The sequence below is a fragment of the Polyodon spathula genome, chromosome 7 (genome assembly GCF_017654505.1).
Source record: "Polyodon spathula isolate WHYD16114869_AA chromosome 7, ASM1765450v1, whole genome shotgun sequence".
NCBI lineage: Eukaryota > Metazoa > Chordata > Actinopteri > Acipenseriformes > Polyodontidae > Polyodon > Polyodon spathula.
This window is the reverse complement of record NC_054540.1, coordinates 10,204,451-10,231,038: the sequence shown is the minus strand read 5'-3', so window position 1 is coordinate 10,231,038 and position 26,588 is coordinate 10,204,451. Positions and strand designations below refer to the sequence as shown.

The 26,588-nt window shown below is 41.1% G+C and overlaps 1 protein-coding gene across 3 annotated transcripts in view; it reads left to right on the top strand.

Annotated features, from left to right (window-relative positions):
• Nucleotides 1–26,588, top strand: part of LOC121318133 (contactin-1-like) — a 96,218-nt gene that overhangs the window by 11,503 nt on the left and 58,127 nt on the right. The window contains exon 2 of one of the 3 annotated variants that reach the window (XM_041254464.1): nucleotides 23,725–23,794. The exons of 1 other annotated variant lie outside the window; for it this stretch is intronic. The gene's annotated coding sequence lies outside the window, so the exon portion shown is untranslated. Of the gene's footprint in view, nucleotides 1–23,650; nucleotides 23,795–26,588 lie in introns of those variants that run through there. One more of the 3 variants, XM_041254461.1, reaches the window with a different exon arrangement.

Here is a 26,588-nt window from a genome sequence, read left to right as displayed (position 1 = left end):
CGGGGTATGCTTAGCTACGACTAAAACCAAGGATTTACAATGTGCAATAGAAGCTGAATTTGACTGATCTCTCCTACAGATGAAAAGAAGTTAAAGCAAAAGTCTCGAAGACAGTACAATAGCTTAAATCAGCACCTGTCATTTGTTGTTGAAGACAAGTGTTTTACCCATATAACACAGGATAACTACTGATTAAATGAAATGAAACATACCTCTTCTCTAACCTAATTATGTATATTTTAAGAGAAAATCTTTTTTTTTTTGTATGTATTAAATCTTTTTACCGGCAACTGGCAAGGCAGTACAAAATACTGACCAGTTCACAACCCTAGTTGCAACGAGTCTTGGAATGGTTGATATACATTTTTTTGTGGGGATTCAGTGAATTGAAGCTTTGATGAATGCAAATAAAATGTTCCTTTAGTGGTTAGAATGACAGACCATTAAATACTGATTTGGATCTCATAATAATTGCAGAGAATATAATCCAGTTTGCACGTATTATATTTTTATATTGGTAATCTGTGCTGCAGATCAAATTGTAACCATCAGTGGTCTAGACACAGATGTCTCGAGCAGATGCAGAGAAAAAGAAAGATACAAATGGCTGATTAAAAAGCCTCACTACAGTACTGCCCTTTTCTGCCAAATAACAAGCTGCAGTTGCACCACAGTCATCGCTACCATTATCATGGGCACTTTTCAATGTAGCTAGAGTTTGCCAAGAAAAGAAACACATGCAGCCTTTTTAGTTTTAATGCATTCTGCTTTTAAGACATCATTAGTTGTATTTGTCACAAGTCTTATTTGTTTTATATATTCACATTAAATATGCCCAGCTGTACCTTTATACATTAAAAAATACATAACTTTGTATTCATCTTGATATTTTGCATGTTTTCCAAATAAGCGGATTGCAAATTAAATTTTTATGGTTCCATGTAAAGGGGTCTGTATTGTTTTTTTTTGTTTTGTTTTTTATAAATTATAACAATCTCTTAAATAATTTGGAGAGGTTAGTACTGAAGAGGCTTTCCAAAGGCCATATTTAATTATCATTAAATAATATATTTGTAATATTTTATGCAAGCAATCAAAGTGTTTTAAATGGGTGATAATTTATCACTGAGCCCAAGAGCCCTCACCTGGTGTCACTGCTAATACCAGCCTGTTCATGTGTTTTTAGTCTATATTATTCATAGGTAATAACTTCTAATTGGGGTCCTACTGAAAATCCTCAACAGAGCCTGACTGTAATTGAGTTGAAACACTTGTAGTGTTCCTATCGCTGTTTTCTTCACAGGAAAAGTAATTCTGGGATATCATAATATAATAAACGCATAACTATAAAAATAATTTTAATCTCTCAGAATATACATAATCAGAGCTCACAAATACGGTGTAACAGTACAGTAGATCTTTTATACTCATTGTCTTTCCCATGAGCTGCTGTTACAGTTTTACAGTCCTTCACCATTTGTGTCCATTCAAGTCACTTTTACATATTACAAAACATATATAATGCAGACTCTGTGGTCTGGTGGTTAAAGAAACGGGCTTATAACCAGGAGGTCCCTGGTTCAAATCCCAGCTCACTCACTGTGTGGCTGTGAGCAAGTCATTTAAAGTCTTTCTGTACAGACTTTGTAGTAAGTGACTCTGCAGTAGGGATGTGATGGTATGAAATTTGCATGGTATGTTAAATGTTAGCCAGCGTAGTGCAGGGGGCTTCCAATTTCCTGTCAGTTAGTACCTATTTTCTATTTAAGCCCTGATCACTTGCGCCTTCACTGCCTAGCGTTTCATTTTCCTCCTCCTTCCCTCCTCCACCTTCTCATACATGCCTTCGCATCGGTCGTCTCTGGGGAGCAAGTGATCTCACTTCCCCGACCTCAGTGCAGGCTTCAGCCTCCCTTGACCTTCAGGGGGGTTCTCACCATGTGAGTCAGAGCGGACCCCCGGCCACACTCTGTTCTTTCGCAGCTCCTGCGCTTATATTGCCTCACTCAAGGCTCCGTTCTATACACTGTCTCAGTTCGTGACGTGGCTATTCATGCTCGAGTCCCATACTAACCTCTATGCCTTGTTCTTATCTCAGGGCAGCGTGAAGTCTCGGCCAATTGGGGGTCTAACGAGCGCCTCTTTACAGAAGTATCAGACGCTGGGTACCTCTCCCTCTCTATCTCCTTTTGTATCTCGGTCTTCCGGGACCGTCTTCCTCTGAGGGGCGGCTCCCCGAGTCATAACCCTCGTATGTGTTTTCGGTTGCTGGGTCTTTCGCCACTGGATCGTGTCAGCATCACCGCCCTCTGTCAGTCACTACTTTCTGTTTTCTGTCTTCGGTTGCTGGGTCCTTCGCCCCTGGGCTCGTGTCGGCATTGCCGCCCTCAGTCAGTGACCATCCATCTATCTGGTTTTGGTTGCTCGGTGCTTCGCCCCTGGGTTGTGTCGGCATCACCGCTCTCAGTCAGTGACCACCTTCTATCCTAGCTTCCATGTCCAGCTTCGCTGGTCTGCTACTAGAGTGGGCTTCGCCTGCTCTTCTATCCTAGGTCCGGTCCTTTCTAGCCGGCACTCTGTCCTACTTAACGCTCCCTTCTGCTTCTTCTGCCCTATCCCTACCCCCCAGCTCACGCTCCGTGAACCGCTAAAAAAAAAAAAAAAACTACCGTGGTAATCTTAATATCACGGTATACAGTACATCATGTAAGTTATAAAATAAAGGCTTAAAAAATGAAGAAAGACTAATGTAAATCACTTACATTACTGCAAGTCACAAAAATAAAACCAACAAATCACACTTCCTTTCATTGAATGATTTAAAAATTTGGTATTTAGTGTTTTACTTTGCCAAATAACTTGGTATGTTTAATTTTTTATAAAGACAATCTGATTTTTTTTTTTTTTTTTTTACAAACTCCACATGTGTAATGATCATTGGAAGCTTACTTGTGCAATGTTGTGATGTGTAGCTATACATCCAGTAGCACGTTTTAGTATTACAATACTTTTTTTTTTTTTTGTTATACACGTTTTATTTATCTGGTGGAAAAAATAAAACAACTCTCATCTACTCTTAAGTAATAACCAGAATCGTGCAGAAGCGCTGTAGTCATCACTCAACACCCAGATTCTGTATAGCCCACAGCAGCTTTGAAATGTTACTGCGGGAGGCTGGCTGCGGCTGTGAACCAAAGGGACGAGTGACCTGCTAATCGTAGTGCAAATAACCACTAAAACTACTGCTGCCACCTTTATCATTATACAGTGAAGCCGTGAACAGCCTTGTCAATGCTACATTAATAAATAAATAAATAATTTAAACAAACATAATGTGATAAATCTGTGATAAGTGATGTATAATTTTACAATAAAGTTAATGTTAATCAATTACATTAAACTGACTGTTTATATTCTAGACAAATGTAAATATAGCACGTTGAAAATGTGTGCTGTGTTGCAAGGTTTGGAGAAAGCGTTTCTCTAAAAGCTGCGTGTGACGTCAGAAAGACGACAGCCAAGAGCAGCCGGCACACCGCGCTCTGGGTAACAGAACACAGCAGTTGAAATGTGTATTCTGTGTCGTTGACAGTTTCCTTCAAAACCATTATGAAAATACAGTATTAGTTCACAAAAAATATCTTTCTCAGACACTTTGCTAAGGCTGCAAGTACCATCGCTTGATTGAGAAGAAGCGTGTTTGCAGTTGAAAAATGCGTTAACCGTTGTATAAAGGAATTACAGTGATTGCGGTGTAGAATAAAAGGAACCATATTAATACTGTAATGTACCTAAACCGTGGTAAACCTTAAAACTGGTATACCGAGCCATCCCTGCTCTGCAGCTGATGCAATGTTCACACACCTTAATCTCTGTAAGTCCCCTTGGATAAAGGCATCTGCTAAACAAATAATAACATTTACTACAGTAAAATGTATGTAATATAATCCGTGCTTTACTGCAAAATGAACTGAAACACTATATTATTTAATCTAGTAAACTGTATGCCCTAGTATGTCTGTATTTTGCACTGTAGGAAACACAAATATGACCTATGTATTAACTTAGCTTTTATGTGCTGCTCATTTATTGTAGTTTAAGGAAGGTTCAGTCAATCACTATTTACTGTTTACCATGTGGCCCCTTTACATTAAAATATATATATATATATATATATATATATATATATATATATATATATATATATATATACACATATTTTTTTGTAACTACTGCATTTTTCTACAATAAGTACAAACAAAAAGTACTTAAAATGAAGTACGTTTCCAGTATGTTGAGGTTCTGTTAGTCCTGTAAATTGGTTAATGTAATTGGCAGTTTTTATTATGGTTGTTATAATTAATTGCAGCATTTAGTTTACTTAACGGATTATGTACAGGAAATAAAGAAGAAACATGTTAATTACATACTTTATCAAAAGGAAAACAAAACAGTAAGAAAATATGTTCTTCTGCACTCTTGAGAATGCGTTTTGAATCCTGGACACATCATTATACTAATGACTGTGCCGATCAAAGTTTACAACCTGCTGAGACATGGAAGGAATCCAAAAGAAAAGAAGAACTGTGCTTTCAGAAAGCTTTATTGTATATTAAGGGCACCCTGTCCCTTTTCTTTTACACTGGGAGGCTGCTAAATTTTTTGTGGATCAATAGCCTCTTGCGATAGTACCACAGATGAATGAAGTGCATTTAAAATTAGATATGTCATTGCAGAAAAGTCCGTCTGGGCATTAATGATTTCCAAAAACACAGACATAAACTTTAATTTGAAAGATTTAGAATTGATATCCGGATGTTGCATGCTTTTCTAACATGATTTTGAAGGAAATTGTATTTTATAGCCCAAAGAACCTGTGTCATGATACAGAATGTAGACTTCCCCTAGACCTACATACTGTATCTGGAGTTTTGTGCCATGTTTAAGTAAGTACTATGTGATTTTCCTGTAGTAGCATACAGTATGCTAATGTTTAGTATGTCCATTGACATTAATGTGAAACCTATGGAATTAGGTAAATCCATATAAAATGACGTTCTGCTTGTATGCCCATGCTTGCTCTTAGAGGACCCAACAGAAAGATGGTCCTAAAATTCATTTTCGTCATCACTGACTAAAACCCCGTCCTTCTCTGCTATATTGTGGCTGGTCAATTGGCCTGGGAATGGGCTGCTGAGATATGACGGTAATATAAGACAGTGTGTTCCATATGATATCTGTATGTCATAGTTCAATATTCATGTACATACAGTAGAAAGTATCACTTATCTAATTCAGCATCCTCTTCAATGAATTTGCCACTTCATATTTTCACCGTTTTAGAAGTTCTTTTTGTTTTATTACTAATAGATCTAATGCTTTGTTTACAGTTCTGACAGGGAATGTGTGTCACTGACGTGTGTGTTCATGTTTTCCATAAATACCATTGTAACTGTCATTTTGCAGTTTCCTATTCTTTGCCAATTCGTTCTATGGTTGAGCATAGTGTTTAAGGGCCTTTTACATATTTTCAGTTTGTGTTTATTTTGTTTTAAAACAAGTTGATTTTTTTTTTTTAACTACACAGGCAGTAAATGTTTCTAGGGTATTTGAATTAGTAAGTACAAGTATGTTTACCCTGTTGAAGAAAATGTTGTAGCAGTGCAAACATTCCTTAACACTACCAGTGTCAATGACCTAGAAACAAAGTGTATAAACAATGTATTTTATTGATAACGGACAACAGAAACAGCATACGTTTTTGACAAAAGTTACCTGCGTAACTAGGCCTTTAAACTACAGTGGCTTGCGAAAGTATTGACCCCCCCTTGGCATTTTTCCTATTTTGATGCCTTACAACTTGGAATTAAAATGGATTTTTATTTGGATTTCATGTAATGGACATACACAAAATAGTCCAAATTGGTGAAGTGAAATGAAAAAAATAACTTGTTTCAAAAAATTCTAAAAAATAAATAATGGAAAAGTGGCACGTCCATATGTATTCACCCCCTTTGCTATTAAGAATCTAAATAAGATCTGGTGCAACCAATTACCTTCAGAAGTCACATAATTAGTTAAATAAAGCCCACCTGTGTGCAATCTAAGTGTCACATGATCTGTGACATGATCTCAGTATATATACACCTGTTCTGAAAGGCCCCAGAGTCTGCAACACCACTAAGCAAGGGGCACCACCAAGCAAGCGGCACCATGAAGACCAAGGAGCGCTCCAAACAGGTCAGGGACAAAGTTGTGGAGAAGTACAGATCAGGGTTGGGTTATAAAAAAATATCCGAAACTTTGAACATCCCACGGAGCACCATTAAAGCCATTATTAAAAAATGGAAAGAATATGGCACCACAACAAACCTGGCAAGAGAGGGCCGCCCACCAAAACTCACGGACCAGGCAAGGAGAGCATTAATCAGAGAGGCAACAAAGAGACCAAAGATAACCCTGAAGGAGTTGCAAAGCTCCACAGCGGAGATTGGAGTATCTGTCCATAGGACCACTTTAAGCCGTACACTCCACAGAGCTGGGCTTTAAGGAAGAGTGACCAGAAAAAAGCTATTGCTTAAAGAAAAAAATAAGCAAACACGTTTGGTGTTCGCCAAAAGGCATGTGGGAGACTCTCCAAACATATGGAAGAAGGTACTCTGGTCAGATGAGACTAAAATTGAGCTTTTTGGTCATCAAGGAAAACGCTATGTCTGGCGCAAACCCAACACCTCTCATCACCCCAAGAACACCATCCCCACAGTGAAGCATGGTGGTGGCAGCATCATGCTGTGGGGATGTTTTTCATTGGCAGGGACTGGGAAACTGGTCAGAATTGAAGGAATGATGGATGGCGCTAAATACAGGGAAATTCTTGAGGGAAACCTGTTTCAGTCTTCCAGAGATTTGAGACTGGGACGGAGGTTCACCTTCCAGCAGGACAATGACCCTAAGCATACTGCTAAAGCAACACTCGAGTGGTTTTAGGGGAATGTGGAAGGGGTGTGGGTAATTCACTGACAAGGAGACAGACAGGTGTATTTGGGAAACACCACACAGGTGCCCAGTTTTATTTCAGGCCGGCTCTTTTCCTTTCCTTGTATTTTTTTCTCTCCGGTAGAGGGCACTGTTGACCGTGGGCTGCCTATCAACGATGATAGACAGCACCACGGAAATACCACAGCTGGTACACGACCTGCAAATGCACTCGCAGGTGCTCAAAGAAATAATAATGAAAACAGAAGGCGAAAAGAACAAGGGAAAATAAAACAGTAATAAAACTACAAATAAAAGGTGCTGCACTCGGCAGCGTTATCCCGGTCGCCGCTACCCGCACGACCCGGATCACCGTCCTACTCTCTCGGCTATCTCGCCTGCTCTTTCACAATACGCCGGGGTCTGCCCAAGGGTTCCCCGCTCTCTCTCTGTCTCGCTGATTCCCGGTCCTGAATCAAAGTGTCCGCACCCTTAGCGCGTCTAAGTGGGCAGACCTGAGGAAACAACAGAGCGTTATTTTATAGGACCGACAATCACCCAAGACCCGCCTCTCGGCCATTCAGAGAGGGGGAAAGTCCACACTCACACTTTCCCACCTCCCCGTGTCACTGCCATGACTCACAGGTTGTTGTTGGGCGACTGCCGCCCTCTTCCTGCAGCCCGTGAACACGCCAGCAGAGTCAGCACAGATCTCTCCCTGTTACATATCCTTCCCCTCAGAATGACACCACCGGTTCATTCGAAAATCTTACACCCCCATGCCTTCCCGAGAGAAAAAGTCTGCGTTTTGATGCAGCTTTCCTGCTCGGTGGACTACCCTGAAGGCATAGGGCTGCAAGGCCAAGTACCACCGTGTGATTCTGGCATTGCTATCTTTCATCCGGTGAAGCCATGCTAAGGGGGCATGATCTGTAACCAGGGTGAAGTGTCGCCCCAGGAGGTAGTACCGGAGTGACTCAACTGCCCATTTTACCGCGAGACACTCCTTCTCGATGGTGCTATAATTTTTCTCGCGGGGAAGGAGCTTCCTGCTGATATACAGGACTGGGTGCTCGCTTCCCCGAACCTCCTGCGACAACACTGCCCCGAGACCTGTCTCTGACGCATCCGTCTGCAGGGTGAACCTCTTACCAAAATCCGGGCTGCATAGTACTGGCTTACTACACAGCCTCCGCTTCAAGGCGAGAAAGGCCCTCTGGCACGACTCCGTCCACTGAACCGTATTTGGGGCAGCCTTCCGGGTGAGGTCTGTCAAGGGAGCAGCGAGCGTAGCGAAACTCGGGATGAACTTTCTATAATAGCCCGCTAGTCCCAAGAATGAGCGCACCTGGGTTTTGGTTGTAGGAACCGGCCAGTCAGCCAAGGCTTTCACCTTAGCAACTAGCGGTCTGATCTGGCCGCCCCCTACTCGATACCCCAAATACTCCGACTCACTCTTCCCAATGGCACACTTCTTTGGGTTAGCAGTGAGCCCCGCCTCCCGCAAGGATTGCAGCACCGCCGCTACCTTACACAGATGACTCGGCCAATCCTCACTGTGGATAACCACGTCATCTATGTAAGCAGCGGCGTACTGCTGATGGGGCCGCAAGATGCGATCCATCATCCGCTGGAAAGTGGCGGGGGCTCCGTGCAACCCAAAGGGCATGGTCCTGAATTGGTACAACCCGAAGGGAGTCGAAAACGCCGTCCTCTCTCTAGATTCCGGAGTCAGGGGTATCTGCCAGTACCCCTTCGTTAAATCCAGTGTCGTCATAAAATGAGCCGTGCCTAGACGCTCCAGCAACTCATCTACTCGGGGCATCGGATAAGCGTCAAATTTCGATTTCTCATTGATTCGTCTGAAATCAATGCAAAATCGAGTTGACCCGTCTGGCTTATCGACTAAAACGATCGGACTGTTCCAGTCACTTTGGGACTCTTCTATTACCCCCAGTCTCAGCATTTCGTCAATTTCCACTTTTACGCTCAGGTATACGGTACGGCCTCTGGCGAACTAGCGCCCCCGGCTCAATATCAATGTGATGATGGGCTACTCGAGTCTGCCCCGGGACGGAAGAGAACACGTCAGGAAACTCCGCCACCAGACCGCGAGCCTGACATTTCTGCGTTGGTGTCAGATTCTCAGCAATCTGTACCGATCCTTTTCTTGCCAACACAGAAAGATCAGGTCCCAGGTCCGTGACGTCATCTGCATGCGCCACTAACAACGCCTCTGGCTGTAACCAAGGCTTTAAAAGATTGATATGGTAAATGTGTTTCTCTGTCCGTCGCTCCGGCTGGCAGATCTCATAGTCCACCTTCCCAACCTGGCGTGTAACCTCAAAGGGTCCTTGCCACTTAGCCAAGAGTTTCGACTCAGAACTGGGTAATAATAGAAGTACCTTATCCCCCGGCTGAAATGTGCGCAACCGGGCTCCTCGGTTATATTGTGTCTCCTGTCTGTGCTGCGCCTGCTGCAAATTGTCATGCGCCCATTTCCCAACAGACTCAAGACGTTTGCGCAGGTCCAACACATACCGGACGGTATTGGTCGAATTGTCCTGCTGCTCCTCCCACATCTCTCTGACCAGATCGAGCACGCCCCGGGGTCTCCGCCCATACAGCAGCTCGAATGGTGAAAACCCCGTGGAAGCCTGGGGAACCTCTCTGATCGCAAAGAGAAGGGGAGGAATCAGCTGGTCCCAGTAACGCACATCACTACGAATAAATCTGCGCAACATGTTCTTAAGGGTCTTATTAAAGCGTTCCACCAAACCGTCTGTCTGAGGATGAAACACAGAGGTCCTAATGGTCTTAATTCCCAAAAGCTTACATGTTCCGCGGATTAGCCGGGACATAAAATTGGTGCCTTGATCGGTTAGTATCTCTTTGGGAATCCCCACCCGGGAGAAAACCTTCACAAGCTCGTTGGCAACAGACTTAGCGGACATAGATCGGAGGGGAATTGCCTCTGGATAACGCGTAGCGTAATCCAGAATGACAAGTAGGTGGGTGTATCCTGCCGCACTCCTTTCTAGTGGCCCAACTATGTCCATCCCAATACGCTCAAACGGAGCTTCCACTAGGGGCAAAGGCACCAGAGGGGCTCGTGGAACGGCTCTAGGGCTGGCCTTCTGACATTCCCCACAACGCTCACAAAACCGCTTAACATCGCCATCCAGCCCCAGCCAGAAGAACCGTGACACAAGCCTTGCTTTAGTTTTATCCCTTCCCAAATGACCAGACAGGGGAATAGCGTGAGCCAGCTGCAACAAATCCTCCTTAAAGGGCTGAGGAATGAGCAACTGATGACGCACTTCACCGGTCTGGGGTAATTTATCAACACGGTACAGTAGGTCTCGATCAATTTCAAAGTGGGGGTACGTGGCGGCGCGTCTGGGCTCGACCACCCGACCATTAACCACCGCTGCTTGGTCAAAGAGCCTGCCCAGCACGTCGTCACGCCCTTGCTCGAGTCGGAAGTCACGGGAGCGAGCTAAGAAATCAGCTCCCATGGCTTCCAACTCGGGGTCAGGTCGGTCCCGAGCAGAGGCAGCCGAGCCAGACCCCTGCGCTGGCTCCGCGACCTCCCCCCCGGACTCTTCACCAACCGCCCCCACCTGAAACTTCTCCGACTCCCTCCATTGCCAGCCCTCATTCTTAGCGATCCGACGCTCCCGTTTAGTTTTACGGGGTTTAAATCTATGGCAAAACCATTCTGGATCGCGAAAGGGAAAAATCTCTCCAATTACTTCCTCTTTCTTAGCCAATAAAGAAGACGGGGCTGTCAGAGCAGCCAACCAATCTTTAAACTGCTCACAGTCCCGTCCCAGAACTACTGGTACCGGCAATCGAGGACATAATCCTACCTGCACCTGCGTCACCTGCTGGCCAATAGTCATACACACATTTATCTTGGGATAGGAGCGGACATCCCCATGAATACATTTAATATGCACCCGTCCCAATATACGTTTATGCCCCGGTGAGACTAGGCTCTCCTGTACTAGAGACTGACCACACCCTGAATCCAGGAGAGCCTGGGTTTTTGTACCATCCACTGTCACAGGAATAACAAAACCCGTGTGCTGAAGCGACTGAGGTAATTGAACGTGCTTACCTGGTCGGCTGAGGTCACACTCCATCACGGGGCAGTCCCGGGAGAGGTGGCCCACCTCCCTGCACGTCCAACACCTCGGTGGGCTGGTTTCTCTCCCCGAAGTTTTGGAAAGAGGGGGAAACACTGGAGCCATAAAAGGGGCCCGCCGATAAGGCGTCCGCGCGAGACCCCGGTCCGACACTGCAGCAGCCCGTGGGTATCCCCACCCTGCCCCAGTACCCGGGCCGGGAGCTCCCGCCGACACCCCCCGACCAAATCCTGGACTACCCCTTCCCCCCAGTCCCTTCGCCCTTTCCGGGGCCAGTTGAGGGGACGATCCAGTAGCCGCACTCCTCCCGGGCAGTTTCGCAGGCGTTGGCTCCGCTGCCTGGTACTGCTCGGCAAGTTCGACCGCCCGGTCCAGCGTGTCTGGTGCCTGCCGCTGGACCCACAGCCGAGGTTCCGGGGCTAGACATTCCAGGAAGCGCTCCACCACGATCATCTCCACCACCCTGGCTTTGGTGTTCAGCTCCGGGTTCAACCAACCCAGTGCGTAATCCTTCAGACGGTGGGCGATGGCTCGTGGGTGCTCCCCTACCGCAAACTGCTCCTCTCGGAATTTCTTCCGATACCCCTCCGGTGTGGCCCCCACGCGATTAAGGATGACGGTTTTCAGCGTGGGGTAATCCATCATCCGTTCCGGGGACAGCGTTCTCGCTGCTGCTTGCGCCTCCCCCGTGAGCTGAGGAAGCAGGTAACTAGCCCACCGGGCTGGATCCCACCCGGCCGAGGTCGCCATAGCTTCAAACACCTCCAAATAGGCGTCAGGTCGATCCTCGGCCGTCATTTTTGTGGGGCGTTGCAACTGGGGGTCTGGAGCTGCGGGTCTTGCCGCCCCCTGCACTGCTGCGGTGAGCGTCTGGCGCAGGAGGTCCATCATCGCCGCAAACTGCGTAGCATCCATGGCTCGTCTGCTCCTTCTATAGCTGCACTGCTTGGGGCAGTGCCAGTGAATCCCACTTCTGACACCACGTGTGGAAGGGGTGTGGGTAATTCACTGACAAGGAGACAGACAGGTGTATTTGGGAAACACCACACAGGTGCCCAGTTTTATTTCAGGCCGGCTCTTTTCCTTTCCTTGTATTTTTTTCTCTCCGGTAGAGGGCACTGTTGACCGTGGGCTGCCTATCAACGATGATAGACAGCACCACGGAAATACCACAGCTGGTACACGACCTGCAAATGCACTCGCAGGTGCTCAAAGAAATAATAATGAAAACAGAAGGCGAAAAGAACAAGGGAAAATAAAACAGTAATAAAACTACAAATAAAAGGTGCTGCACTCGGCAGCGTTATCCCGGTCGCCGCTACCCGCACGACCCGGATCACCGTCCTACTCTCTCGGCTATCTCGCCTGCTCTTTCACAATACGCCGGGGTCTGCCCAAGGGTTCCCCGCTCTCTCTCTGTCTCGCTGATTCCCGGTCCTGAATCAAAGTGTCCGCACCCTTAGCGCGTCTAAGTGGGCAGACCTGAGGAAACAACAGAGCGTTATTTTATAGGACCGACAATCACCCAAGACCCGCCTCTCGGCCATTCAGAGAGGGGGAAAGTCCACACTCACACTTTCCCACCTCCCTGTGTCACTGCCATGACTCACAGGTTGTTGTTGGGCGACTGCCGCCCTCTTCCTGCAGCCCGTGAACACGCCAGCAGAGTCAGCACAGATCTCTCCCTGTTACAGGGAAACATTTAAATGTCTTGGAATGGCCTAGTCAAAGCCCAGACCTCAATCCAATTGAGAATCTGTGGTATGACTTAAAGATTGCTGTACACCAGCAGAACCCATCCAACTTGAAGGAGTTGGTGCAGTTTTGCCTTGAAGAATGGGCAAAAATCCCAGTGGCTAGATGTGCCAAGCTTATAGATACATACCCCAAGAGACTTGCAGCTGTATTTGCTGCAAAAGGTGGCTCTACAAAGTATTGACTTTGGGGGGGTGAATACTTATGCACGCTCAAGTTGTCTGTTTTTTTGTCTTATTTCTTGTTTATTTAACAATAAAAAATATTTTGCATCTTCAAATTGGTAGGCACATTGTGTAAATCAAATGATACAAATACCCAAAAAATCAATTTTAATTCCAGGTTGTAAGGCAACAAAATAGGAAAAATGCCAAGGGGGGTCAATACTTTCGCAAGTCACTGTAATTGTGTAATTAAGATATGGCAACTGCCTTCCTTGCTGTTCATTCTTATGCCAGACCAAACCATTAACCATCAGCCATTAACAAACCATTAACCATCTGCTCTTTAAAGGTTTAAAACCCCTGTCTATATCATAAGCTAATTGCTTTACATGAGAAATAGATGGTGGTATCTTACTGGAACTGGCTAAGCATTTTATACATATTTTGTATATTACAGTATATATATATACACTGAGTGTACAAAACATTAGGAACACCTGCTCTTTCTGTGAAATAGACTGACGAGGTGAATCCAGGTGAAAGCTATGATCCCTTATTGATGTAACCTGTTAAATCCACTTCAATCAGTGTAGATGAAGGGGAGACAGGTTAAAGAAGGATTTTTAAGCCTTGACACAATTGAGACATTGATTGTGTATGTGTGCCATTCATAGGGTAAATGGGTAAGACAAAAGATTTAAGTGTCTTTGAACGGGGTATGGTAGTAGGTGCCAGGCGCGCCGGTTTGAGAGTGTCAAGAACTGCAACGCTGCTGGGTTTTTCATGCTCAACAGTTTCCCGTGTGTATCAAGGATGGTCCACCACCCAAAGGACAACCAGCCAACGGCAGGCCAGTGGTCGATAATGGCTCATTGATGAAAGAGGCCAAAGGAGGCTGACACAAATTGTGCAGAGCAACAGACGGGCTACAGTTAGTCAACTGACAGTCCAGTACAACATTGTTGCCGAAAGACCCATAAAAGAATGCACAACTCGTCATACCTTGACATGAATTGGGTATGGCAGCCGATGACCTAAGAGAGTTCCACTTCTTTCAGCAAAACACAAGAAACTGCGGTTGCAGTGAGCTAAGGAACGAAAACACTGGACACCTGAGGATTGGAAAAACATTGCTGGTCTGATGAATCCCGGTTCCTGCTGTTTCACGCTGATGGGAGGACTAGGGTATGGAGAAAACCACATGAGTACATGCATCCATCATGCGTGTGTCAACATTACAAGCTGGTGGTGGTGGTGTGATGGTGTGGGATGTGTTTTCATGGCACACATTGGGCCCCTTAAGTGGAGCAATGTTTGAATGCCACAGGATATCTGAACATCATTGCCAATCAGGTGCATGCAAAGCAGTGTATCCATCTGCTAATTTCCAGCAGGATAATGCCCCATTCCACAAGGCTAGGATTGTCCAGGAATGGTTCCACGAACATGACAGTGAATTCAGCTCACTGCAGTGGCCTGCCCAGTCACCAGATCTCAATCCAACTGAGCACCTGTGGGATGAGATGGAATGAGCTATCTGGAGTAGAGATCCACTACCAGCCAACTTGACACAACTGTGGGAAGCATTGGAGTCAATATGGGCCAGCATCCCTGTGGAACGCTTTTGACACCTTGTACAGTCCATGCCCGACGAATTGAGGCTGTTCTGAGGGCAAAAGGGGGTGCAACTCAATATTAGAAAGGTGTTCCTAATGTTTTGTACACTCAGTATATAATATATATATATATATATATATATATATATATATATATATATGATCTATGTACATGACATTATTTTCGCAATAGGTTAATCGTAGTTTTAAATTACAAAAACAACAAACTATTTCAGAATGGTAGAATTCTGTTCCGTTCTATAACTGTATGTTTTTGTAATTGATTTGTTTTATTTTTATATAGAATCATGTTTTTTTTTTTTAATATGTATATATTTAAAAATAAATTAATGCAATAAATCAGGCTGGTGCCGTGACTAAAGTAACAATTAATAGGACTCAAGCTAGTAGAACAATCTTGGTGACAGTGGTAGAGACCAATAGTATTAATTGCTCAGGGTTTGGCTGTCTCGATCACTGTGATGGATAAAATATGCAAATCCAGAAAGCAAGATGCATATTATGTTTCAGTAAAGCATATCTGCAGGCGCTTTCATTCAAGATTTGATAAAAGCTGGAGGATGATATAGTAAAATTAGAATTTCTGCTATTTACTAAAATATTATGTGTTTTGTGAACATGTCCTGAATGTGGCTGAAATAAAACAAGTACATTACATTAAAAAATACATTAGTGAAATCCCTAAACAGTCAATATAAAAATAAACTGGCTTCAATGCCAGGGATTTTCTGATATGTGAATTTATCTACAACTGATTTTCTGACAGTGGAGTAGAGAGACCAAAATACAATAGATATTGTAATGAAATCAGTCAGGAGCAGCTTAGTGCTTCTGAAGCTCCTGCCTAAACAGATGGAGGCAGGAGCTTTTAGATAACAGTGAAGGATCTGAAGATGAGCAGTGTACACTTAGTTACTTGTACAAGGGTGACAGAAGAATATGTGAGTGTTTAATAGCCTATACTTTAAATAAACAGTATAAAGTTGTGAATGGATTAACCCCCATGGAGTCTTGGCTAATCATTGAAATCTGAAGGCTATTTTGTTATTTTTATTTTTTTGTACTTTTTAAGATGAGTCAATGGACAGCTCATTTTGTATTGGTTCAGTGTTCAATAAAAACCCAGATCATTTAGAATGCTTTTTTGAAAAGGTTTTTATGGGGTTCTCTTATCAGTCGGCTGTATTTACACAAACAAGATAAGTTATTGCTGCTTTTGAATGATATAAGAAATTCTGCCCTGGATAACGGTTTAAGAGAGATTTAGAATGCATTGCCTGGCATGCGTGCTGTAGAATGTTCAGAATGAAAAGAAATGTAGAATTTCACACAAATTAGTAGTAAATAAAGACAAAACTGAAGAATTGCTTGACAAGATCGTGATGTTCTGCTCTTTTCTGGCTGACCTATGTGTTTTCCGGGCTTCAGTGGTGCCTGACAAAATATCCCTTTGAAGACAGCATTGATGCAGATAATTAGCATTCAGCCCGCGCTGTGCAGCAAACAGGTTGGTTTCTAGTTTTGTGTTGCAGTGTTTTCAGTAGGTCAGATGACAGTCTCTTTCAGCATACAAAGTGAGTATGGGTAAAGAGAGAAATAAGCTCGGTTGGCTGATGTAAAAACATGCCCTTTTAGCCACAGATCAATTTCAATTCTAATTCCTACGATTGTTCAGCAGGTATAAATGCATTATTTCAGGGAAAGGTTATGAATCACAGTGCATCTGCTGTTGATGTGGATCAAGGCTGTCCAGCCATAAACACATGTAGGGATGTTTTCCAAGTTTAACAACAAGAAAAACAACAACAACAACAACACTTTTGGGTGTCTTATTTCTCTAAAACAAGCTCAAATATGAACATTATTATTTCTGATGTTGGTTAGATGCCGATACAGAAGTATAAAATAATGGAATTCTAACTGGGAAATTGTTTTGTCAATACCCGAGATTTCCCACAAAGTTGACTTGCCTGTGAACAGTATGGCTGGTTTTTTAAAACTGAAAGGACATTCAGTAGTTCAATTTCAACAAAGTAGAAGTAGAATACTACATGTGGATGACCCTGTGGTTAGTACATATGGTAGTACTAGTGACAGTTTACAGGATAGTACCAATTGCAATGAGTCAAACATTTTCAGAGTTTATAGTTGCAGTAGGTTTTATGATGTTCACAAACACAATGTACATTGTCAGTCTTCTGCCCCCTAGATGATTTAAGTGGCTTTACATTCATTTAAATCCCGTCCTGTAACTACTGATAAATGTTATATGATTACATTTTATAAAATGCTTTTTTATTGGCTAGTACTGAAAAGAAACATAGCTACATAATTGAACACATATTTAGACAATAAGTTTGGTGAACTGTTAATCTAATGTTATAACAATGCAGTCAAAGTCCCACAGTGCAGACTGGTTATTCTTCTTGTTGACTGTCTCTGGCTCATAACTGTGGTTCAGTGGTGGCAGCTGTGGGATGTCCGCTTACGGCTGATGTTGGAACTGTGCCTCTGTCAGTGTGCTTGCTAGGAAAGCAGAAGCAGTTGCAGCACTGCTATGTCCATTTTCTCCACATTGCACAATTAGCTCAGTGCGCTCTGCAAGTGCAAATGTAAACTTAGACATGCTTAACACATGTCCTTCTGCTGTGAGTACAGTGGAACAGTGGGGATCCAGTCTCTTTATACCAGACCAAACCGCAGGTGGCCAATTGGTGCGTCCCGTAGTGTCTCTGTCATAGACATCATGTCTTTGCATAACAGCCTCCATGTAGCCTCCAGATTTTGTGATGCTCCAACAATGTGAATTATGAATCACCCTGTACAGTATTCCCATCTTAGTGTTGGCACTATTAATTGTCTGTCCATAATGTAAACCAGTGTGCACACATATAGAGGACCTTAATTTTGTTACAGATGTTTAATACAATCCACACTTTATTGTATTATTCCTAAATGCAATCCCAAAGGTCTATCGGAGGCTTGGAGTGTATGATAAAGGATTCATGAAAAGCAGCTATTGTCTTTACCATGCAGAGTGTGAAAGATGGATACAAATACTTTACTGTAATCTAGGCAGTCGAGCATATCAAAAATGACTGGTGGTTAACTGGTAATTAAAAAGAGCTCAAAAGCTACAACTCTTGGACGTCATTATATACTGAATTAGTAATCTGATTATTTGCTGCATCTTTGCAGAAATCAAAGAGCAGGTGCTGTATTGGCAATCAAAATGTTGGGCTTCCCAGGTATATCATTCAAATGTTGCAAAACTTCAACAACAGAGAGCAATTCAGTCTCAATACAGATTCAAATTTGTGTTTTTCAGATGTAGGATCACCAAAGGTTGCCTTTTGTACATAGGGTGCTTGTTATAGTCAAAAGATTACCGTACAGTTTATATGTGCAACCCAAAGGCAGATTTATGTAACAGAGATGCTCTGTTCATGAATAAGGTGGCATTTAAATATGGAACATAATTGTCTTGTAGCTTTACTGGACTTGGAAAATGTTTTGCATGCCACATTCTACATCAAAATGTCTTTTATAGATTCAAGTACATGTACTGTAAGCTGTAAACATCTTTAACAAAGTACATTCACATTACTTCACTTTTGCTGTTCAATCTGAGCTTCTGTTCACAAGAACTGCATGGGATAAATTGTCCATTGTCTCATATGCATCTTCAGACTACATGGAGATACTTATGATTCAGTAGCTGATCTTCAAATAATATATTCTAAAATCAATCTTAGAGATTCATGATAGATGGTTACTTTTAATTTAAATTATTTTACAAAAAGCTACTTTAAAAACAATGTGTGTGTGTGTCTATATATATATATATATATATATATATATATAGGATATATATATATATATATATATATATATATATATGCCGCCGGGAAAAAGTTTGTGAACCCCAATGATAATTATGGAAATTCCATGGTTTTACCATGATAGCCGTCTTTTCTTAAATATCCAATAGGGATTATAGTAACCAATTCCATGCCTTGTGAAACAAAATGATGAATGAATTAGACAAACAATGAGTAATTAAGATTCAGGCTATTTAAAAAAGTAAGTGAACCCCTGGTTTTATCATCTCAATTAAGGGAGTAATCAGATGTTTAACTAATTAGATAGATCTTCAAGGGAGAGTTTGGGAGGCCCCACCTTATATAAAGATCAGAAACTGCGAGTTTGGTCTTCACCATACAGGTGTGTGGAAACACGTCATGTCATGATCAAAAGAAGTCTCTGAGGACCTTAGAAAAACATTTATTGATGCTCATCAGTCTAGAAAGGGTTACAAAACCATTTCTAAGGATTTGGGGCTCCACCAATCCACTGTCAGACAAATGGAAAAAGTTCAAGACCACAGTCATTCTACCCAGGAGCGGTTGTCCTACCAAAATCTCCAAGAACAAACCTGGAAGTCACAAAGAACCTCAAAGTAACATCCAAGGATCTGCAGGCCACTCTCGCCTTGGCTAATGTGAGTGTTCATGACTCAACTGTCAGAAAAAGAATGGTGTTCATGGAAGGATAGCCAGGAGGAAACCACTGTTCTCTAAAAAGAACATTGCTGCCCGTCTGAAGTTCACCAAAGAGCACATAGATGATCCACAAGACTTCTGGAACAATGTTCTCTGGACAGATGAGTCAAAGGTAGAACTTTTTGGCCTCAATGAGAAACGTTATGTTTCGTGAAAACCAAACACTGCGTTCGAACAGAAGAACCTCATCCCAACCATCAAGCATGGTGGTGAGAGTGTGATGGTTTGGGGCTGCTTTGCTTCCTCAGGACCTGGACGGCTTGCCATCATTGACACAACCATGAATTCTGCACTATATCAGAAGATTCTAGAGGAGAATGTCAGGCCATCTGTCCGTGAGCTGAAGCTGAACCGAAAGTGGATCATGCAGTAAGACAATGATCCTAAACATACAAGCAGATCTACAAAAGAATGGCAGCAGAAGAAGAAATTCTGCGTTTTAGAATAGCCTAGTCAAAGTCCAGACCTAAACCCCATCAAAATGTTGTGGCAGGACTTGAAGCGAGCTGTCCATGCAAGGAAGCTCTCAAATGTTACTGGGTTAAAGCATTTCTGTAAGGAGGAATGGGCCAAAATTGCTCAAAACCGATGTGAGAGACTGACCAACACTTAGCTGAAGTCATTGCTCCTCAAGGGCATGCCACCAGTTACTGAGTCTAAGGGTTCACATACTTTTTCACACATGGATATTGAATATTGAAAAATTTGTGGATAAATAAATGTTGAAAAAGTATCATGTTTTTGTGTATTTTGTTTAATCGGGTTATCTTTAACTATTATTAGGACTTAGATTAAGATCTAAACAAATTTTGGTTTGAAATATGTGAAATATGTGAAAATCATAAGGGATTCACAAAGTTTTTCTCAGCACTGTGTGTGTGTGTGTGTGTGTGTGTGTGTGTGTGTGTGTGTGTGTGTGTGTGTTGAAAGGCATATATTTAAATATATGTGTTTTAATTAAAATATCCTGTTCTTGCCACCCAAAGAAAAGCACATCCATCATTAATCCACAAACTGAATAGATGACCAAATTGGATTGGTGAAAATGACATCATTAATTATATCCCTGGTAGTTTTCAAATCTTTAAATACATGGACTGACTTTTGTCCCACAGGGGTTATCTACAACAAACTACAGATACATACAGCTTTTCCAAACGTAATTCTCCACTCCAAAGCTCATTTACAGATAGATGCAGCCACCACAGATACAATTCTGACTACAATAAAGAAGTTTCCTGAATTAAATGATATCTTATTTTGTATAATCTGAGTAGTACTTCCAACAGTACAGTGCTGAATAAACAGCATTACATAAACATATTTAGCTTGGATTAATAAAACCATTATGTAAATATCTGATCACTTAGTATTCAGTGGTGTGCAATACATTGTTTCTGCTCAAAGGGAAGCACACTTTTCTCAGCCCTCTTTCTTGCCCAAGTAGATTTGCTGAACCATACCGGTCACTGCAAAGCGATTTAAATTCGCATATACACAGGGAGCTGGTACCTATATGAAATCCATCTCTAGTTGTTTACTAGGGTTTGGTGTGCAAAACACGTTCGGAAATGGTGGCTGCTGTTGAAAGAATCTGGAGGAAGTCCATAAATGGCACAATAAATGTTTTGCTGCAGCCTGCAACTGTAAGATTAGTGAATGCAGCTGACATATGTTTTGCTGCAGCCTGCAACTGTAAGATTAGTGAATGCAGCTGACATATGTTTTGCTGCAGCCTGCAACTGTAAGATTAGTGAATGCAGCTGACATATGTTTTGCTGCAGCCTGCAACTGTAAGATTAGTGAATGCAGCTGACATATGTTTTGCTGCAGCCTGCAACTGTAAGATTAGTGAATGCAGCTGACATATGTTTTGCTGCAGCCTGCAACTGTAAGATTAGTGAATGCAGCTAACATTCACTTTGTTATAACATCCTTTGGGGAAACAAACTCAAGATAAAAAAATAAACCATTTAGATATATATTTAATCAATAGGTTTTATTCCAGTCATAAAATATGCACACCAATTAAATGATGCTGAAGCTTTTCTATTTAGTATTTAGACTCAAAGAAATGGTTTTAATCAGTGTTGCACTATTACCTAAGAGATTAGTGCAGGCTGCTTTTTTTTTTTTTACTGTAATCTGCTAAGACTGGAAAAGTTAATTTTCACAATCTTAAACTGTATTTTACATTATTTGTTTTGCCCTTATCTGTTTTTAACCATATTTGTAATGGTAATGCTTAACATCAATATTACTGCATTACTGTAAATCTTTGAACCAGCCAATCAATGTTTAATAAAGTACAACTATTTAATTAGTAAAAAAAATAAAATAATAATAATAATTACTTGCATTTATATAGTGCTTTTCATCCCAAAGGATCTCAAAGCGCTTTAGATGAAGGAAAAGGCTCACTTCATCCACACAAAAGTGCAGAACCCACTTGTGTGATGCACGGCAGCCATTTTAGCGCCAGCAGCTCACTGCAGTCTTACTATTTCTAAACATAGTGTGGTTCAGGGGGTAGTAGAAAGAGCTCCTCCCATTCTTATCTGTTCAGTCAGCCTTGCTATTTAAACTCTTCTTCTAGTACTCCATCCTGTCGGCATCCCGTTTGCTTTATACATGAGGTGTGTATATTTTATACCCAAGAGTGCTCAGTCATGCACGTAATACACAGGCTGCCTCATATTTCATAACATTACTGTACTGCATATTCCAGAGAATAATTAAGGGAGCATTGTTGCATGGCAGTTGAAATCAAACCGCATGGTTAAGTAATTTTGGAAAAATAAGTTGTGTCATGGATAGACAGAGCTGCATTTTTTATGCAGATTGATATATTGTTCTCAAAGCTCTTGAGTAATCAAGATCCCGTAGCAAGTCATAATGTAGCTGATTAAGCTTGATATCAGGAGGCTGTGTGGTCCAGTGGTTAAAGGAAAGGGCTTTTAACCAGGAGGTCCCTAGTTCAAATCCCAGCTCACTCACTATGTGACCCTGAGCAAGTCTCTTAACGTCCTTGTGCTCCGTCTTTCGGGTGAGACGTTGTAAGTGATTCTGTAACTGATGCGCAGTTCTCACACCCTAGTTTCTATAACTCGTCTTGGATAAAGGCATCTGTTGAATAAACAAATTAAGCCCTTTTCTTTGACCACTGGACCACCAAGCCACCTTGTAAACTGTGAATACTTTAGATATTCAACATTGAACAAAAATTACATTTTCTGGAATTGTTAAAATTTTTACAGCAACAGAAATCAGAGGCTGACTTGCTTTATATTGCCCAAATCTACACATGTCAGTGGTTTTTATGCATGCTGTTTCAAATCCCTGGCCCTTTGTATGACTCAGAACTGTGCGTGTTGATTGTAATAACCATTTGTTAACATGTTTGGGGTATCTGTGGACAGCAATTTACAGTCCCAAATTGGTGGCTCCAAGAAAGAAAAAAAACCCTAGAAATGCAAGCTTTGCTTTAAATTATTTATATAAAGGATGGCACCATTAAAACTTGAGATACCAAATCCAAGTCTAGTGACTCAACCTCTGCTGATTGCCACTCAGAGTCAGCAGACAGACTTGATCTTTTTTTGGCAAAGAGTATATGATCATATCTCATTCCTCCTCTTTTCTGAAGGCAGCTGTTATCCTTATCAGCAAGGATAGTACCTTGTTAAATAGGATCAAGGTCCTTTGAAAAAACTTGCGACCTTCAGTATGCTATGGATAGTGCTTTTGAGGAGAAAAGTGTGTTGGGGAGAAAATTCAATCTGTAAATCATTATTGCTCAGGATGTTGTTATTTTTACAGGCACACCTGTTTTAATTTGTGCCACTACAGCCAATTATTGAGCTTTACAAAGGCTTTACCATGGAAACCATCATGTAAATGGTTTCCAAAAGAAGTATTATCTTACCTTAAAATCTATTGATTCATTGCAGAAATAAGACACTGCCTCAGCTATTCATCCCACGACCAGCATTTCTATGAAAGAAACTGAAATAGTGTATATATAACTCTCCATAATATCCCATTAAAACATTTGGAAATACTGCATTTTGTCAGTGGATATTTTTGTTGGTTTGAACTACAAACAAAGCAGTACTATTTATTGATAATCTGCCTGGTTTTAGATTGCACCATAAGATGTCATAAAAATTAACATATTATATACAAGTCTGCTAATGCATATATTATCATCGCGCTTTCAAATTTCCATTCAATAATGTTTATCAATCGATGTTAATTGAATCAATGTTACAGTTTCCTTTGTATCTAGAGATCCTGCAGCTGCTCTCCATTTTACATTTTTCCTTCTTTGGTTACTTTTCTTAATAAGACACAGAATGAGATTGGCAACAGTAATAAAGCTCATTCTAAGCTGCAGTACAGCGGGAACAGAAGCTTAATGGAATAGCTAGTGCTAAGCTCTCTGACTAAGTGGATTCACTCAGTTTTCATTGGATTATAGGTATTTGTTTTGAGGCTAGACTTTCTGTCAATCAAGGACTTATCAGTAATGAGGGCTAACTGAAGAAAAGGTAAGATTTTAAATATTTTCAATTATATTCAGTTTTTAATAGTTTCTTCCATATTACAGTGCAGCTTTTTTTAATGCATAAACTTGCCAGAAATCTAACATTACATAATACAAATAATACATGGGGTGCAATTTAATATTATTCTAATTGTCTTTTTCTTTCTTTGAGGAAATATTGTTTGGCCAATCAAACTGCATTTGCCTCTTATTTTAAATGTAAAAATCTATGTATAATTGTCTGATTTTTACAACACTTTAATTATAAAGACCTGATTTACTACATATTGTTTATGATTTCACTCTTAAACTGTTGTTATATTAGATTAACAAAGCTGTTGGTGCAGTGCAAAGAGTATATAACTATGAAAAATAGAATACTAAAGTTACAGTACTGCAAAAATACTGCACCCTTTGTTTATCAATGTGAGCTTGCTTTTTTTGCATCTATAGATATCTATAGATATTTGTATGTATGGATTATTTCTGTGAAAGCTTGTGAATGGATTGATTTGACAGAGTGGCGATTGTACAAAACAATTACAAAAATATAGAAAACACCCATAATATATATATATATATATATATATATATATATATATATATATATATATATATATATATATGACTAAATGTGTGTGCATATAGGTGTGATTTGTAGTATCGGGCATTTAAACACTGAAATTCCTTTTAGGAAGTGCAAACTTTTTACTGGGGCTTAGTAGATTGAGCCTTTAATGTTTTATATTATGTTTCGTCAGAGAGTGGTGCAGTTGCCCACATTGATTCTAACCCAGGCCTAACCCAGAGGTGACAGGTAACCCACCTAAGCCTATTGTATTTTGTGTGGTAAGTTAAGCATGTTACCACTTCTTTATATACCAAGTGCAGTGCAACTGTTACCATGGCAAATTCACTCAGTTGTGTCACTCGTGTGGTTTCAGATTATAGTGTATTGGATATCCATTATGCTCCAGTTTTGTAGTATTGAAGTATTTGAGAGATGTGCATTTAGAAGGACCTAACAAAATACAAAGACTGATCTGTCCTCTGCTCTGAAAAGTGCCTTGTTTTAAAACCCCAGTGCCAGCCAGAGCAGAGAGCTCCATTGTGTTGTTTTCCTCAAGATATAAGAACTACAGTATATGGGCACATTTATCTCCTGGTGCTTCATTATCTTTCTGTATATCTACGTATGAATTGTGTTGTAAAGAGACATGGTTTTGACTGGATGAAAAACGAGTTACAAATTGGTTGGATAGCTGTATTATCCCACTAACAATTTAACAAAAGGTGATTTTTTATTTGAATGAAATATTTAAAACAATCTATGTACCAACGCAAGTGAACATAATAATGTGTCATGGGCATGCCGACAAAACAGTGGTTATGGGTGGTCACCTGATGTCTCTTTCAGACCGTGGCTGAAAGAAGGAAAATGTGGATGGGGTGTTTACTGCTTTGCACAAAGCAGGAGAGTAAGGGTAGAGAGCGCCTGGCTCGTGTCCTTGGCTTGCTAACCATAGCTTCATAGACTGAGGAGGAGGGGCTTCCTTGTGAGGATCCCTGTGGAATTAACGGCCTGGGCATCGAATCATGCAAAACAGCATATTCAAGGCTTTGGACAGCAAATACATTGGGCTGCTCATACATTATTGTCTGGTGCCCAACTGTAAGGAAGAAAAGAAACATGGGGCTATGTTTACAACCACTCTTGGCACCTAAAACAGAATGTCCTTTTTCTAGATTTGTGATGTCATCATACTGTCATTGTACAGTAGAAATTGGAAATGCGCATTCCAAGCGTGGAACGCCTGGAGGGAGAGAGGGAGGGAGGGAGGGGGTGGGTCAAAATGCATTAAATTCAAGCGATAAATGGAAGAATTGTCATCTTACTGAGACAGAATTATACTTCCTTATTGCCGTTGCAAATCTCGTGTTAAAAAATGCTTATCATACAACTTCAGAAAAAACACAAAGGCTAATGAAACTCAGTATTAAAAAAAAAAAGAAAAGCAGACCAGCGAAAGGCCAGAGAGCTACATCAGTGCTTCCTCGCTATTGTCAAAAGTGCATTGTAATTTCAAAATATACATCTCTAAAGCATGTCAAAACAGGTTAGTCTGTTTTTACTGTTCATTTTATGCATATACATTAGAAATGCAATATTCAAGTTGATATACATACCTCCAGATTTAATTTTAAGTTAAGATTGGTACATCTTTTACCAGACACATCTTCATGAAGTTCATGTACAATGTAATGATTCTCAGTAACCAAAAAACAAACCACATATTAACTTAGGAAGTTTAAAAAGTAAACTCCATATAATCAGTAGTAGCAGCATGTTGGCACAACATTAGGATAGCAGATTGAAAATTGTCATTTTGGACAAACCCTAAAAGAAAAGTATAATTAGACATTTTAAAACAATAAACTTATACTTTAAAAATGTGGTTCAAATGTCTGTAATGTATGAATACATTAATTGGACCATTAAGCTATTTTCCATTCCTATCACCTCAATAATTTCGTTTTTAAAATATTTTCATTAAAAAAAATCCAGATCAGAATTCACCAAGATAAAATGTATATTGTAAATATAAACTGACACCCATTGTGGAATGTGTAGTATATTTTAGATTATATATTTAATAATCACTTTTTTTACAGAACTAATTTTATATTTTTAGTTATAAGCACTTTTTTTTTTCCATCTGTCACAGCTATATTGAGAAAAATCGCTTACTGTACACATATTCACAATGCTTTGTAGAGGTGCATGCATGCACTCACTA